General features: G+C 35.3%; 1 non-coding gene across 1 annotated transcript; it reads right to left on the bottom strand.

Moving 5' to 3' along the window:
• Positions 1-1285: 1285 nt before the first annotated feature.
• On the bottom strand, positions 1286-1392 carry LOC111989245 (small nucleolar RNA R71). The gene has a single exon (XR_002880523.1). It is a non-coding gene; the product is annotated as a small nucleolar RNA R71 (small nucleolar RNA).
• Positions 1393-2135: the final 743 nt, after the last annotated feature.

The following is a 2135-nucleotide window of genomic DNA, read 5'->3' as shown; positions in this document are numbered from 1 at the left end:
TGTTTAATTCTTATTCTTAATGCTTACTATTTTTTACAAATTATAGTTTGATCAATTGAATTACAATGAGACCGAGAGGTGATTTGTTATTTTAGTTCTAGAATTAAACACCATTAGTTGAGCGAAAGTAGAGATGCTTTACTGCGACTAGTGTGATTTTTCAAAAAATTCAAAGTACGTAATGAGTCTCCAATTAATTAAATTCATATAGAGATATGGAATTGTTAGTTGAAGATATTTTTGATATTATTCGAGAGAAGATATTGAATGCTTAAGGAATTTTTAATCATCAACGGGAGATTATTAGAATTTAATAATTAGGAAGAATAAATTGTGTGGGATTTGTTAGGTAAAATCAACTGCTCTAGATCCATTCTTATCATATTTTTACACTGTTAGGTTTTTTTTTACGCCTTGTTAATTCTTTTTATTCGTAGATTTATTTTTATTAAATAGTTTAATTTAATTCATAGAATAGAACATTTCATTTATTTTTGATTTTCCAAATAGTAATTAATTTAGTGAATTTCGGTATTCAATAACATAGTTAATCCTTGTGGGTTTGACATTCGTTTTCTAAAAACACTTTACTACTTGTTACGATTTTGTGCATTTGCAAATTATTTTACGCGAACAAGTTTTTGGCGTCGTTGCCGAGGATTAACTATTTGTTATTGATATTGATACTAGCTAGATATTTACTACTTTGGATTTTATTTTATTTATTGAAAAAAAAAATTAATTAGGTGCATCTGAGTTTGTTTTCTTTCTTTTCAGGAGTTAAAAGTGCATGCCCCGATCTAAACTATTAGAGCATACACTCTTTGATCTTCAAATTGAAAGAACCTTATGTCAGCTTAAGAAAGAAAAGAAGAAAGAGGCCAACACATCTCTATCTAAGATGGCCGATCAAGAGCAAAAGGCGTTAAGAGATTATGCTATGCCCTCGGTAAATGGAGCTACATCGAGCATAAGGAGGCCAGCCATACAAGCCAATAATTTTGAGATCAAGCCGGCCATCATTCAGATGATACAGCAGACTGTCCAGTTCGGGGGGCTATCATAAGAGGATCCTAATGTCCATATTGTAAATTTCTTGGAAATTTGTGATACTTTTAAACATAACGGAGTGACAGATGATGTGATTCGATTAAGGATTTTTCCCTTCTCACTTAGAGATAAAGCAAAAGTTTGGTTGAATTTTTTGCCACCTGGCATCATTACTACATGGGAGGAGTTGGCACAAAAATTCTTAGCAAAATATTTCCCTCCTGCAAAGACAGCAAAGCTAAGGAATGATATCACCACGTTCATCCAATTTGAGGGTGAATCATTATATGAAGCATGGGAGAGGTACAAATATTTATTGCGAAGGTGTCCTCATGATGACCTTCCAGCATGGCTTCAAGTGCAAACATTCTACAATGGTCTAGGAGCTACAAACAGGTCTATGGTTGATGCAGCAGCTGGTGGAGCTTTAATGAGTAAAACTCATGAGGCAGCTTATGAACTTCTGGAAGAATTGGCATCCAGCAACTATCAATGGCCTACAGAAAGAGCAATGCCAAGAAAGACAGCTGAAGTTTTAGAACTTGATTCTATTACCTCATTGGCGGCACAAATGGCAACTTTGTCTCAACAACTAGGTAAAATGAATGTTAATGCTATTCAAACTAATGTTGTTTGTGATCATTGTGCAGGAAATCATTCAAGTTTCGATTGCCAAGTGGGAAATCCTTTTGCCCAATCGAGTTATGGACAGACAAATCACGTGTCAAATTTTCAACGTCAAAATAATCCATACTCGAACACGTACAATCCTGGATGGAGGAATCACCCCAACTTCTCATGGAGCAATAACCAAGGGCAAGCTAAATCACCTCAGCAATTTCCATAGCAAGAGAAGAAGCTGACACTTGAGGACATGTTCATGCAGTACATGCAAAGACAAATGTGGTGATCCAAAACAACTTAGCTTCAATCTGTAATCTTGAGGTGCAGATCAGTCAGCTCTCAAGCATGCTCACAGAGAGGACTACAGGAACTTTGCCAAGCAACACTGTCACCAATCTGAAAGAGCATGTAAAGGCAATATCATTGAAAAGTGGACGAACATATGAGGAGCTAAAAGTAAC

This window comes from Quercus suber, unplaced genomic scaffold (genome assembly GCF_002906115.3).
Source record: "Quercus suber isolate HL8 unplaced genomic scaffold, Cork oak 2.0 scaffold_424, whole genome shotgun sequence".
Taxonomy (NCBI): domain Eukaryota; kingdom Viridiplantae; phylum Streptophyta; class Magnoliopsida; order Fagales; family Fagaceae; genus Quercus; species Quercus suber.
Note: the sequence above shows the minus strand (reverse complement) of the source record. Positions and strands in the feature narration are given on the sequence as shown.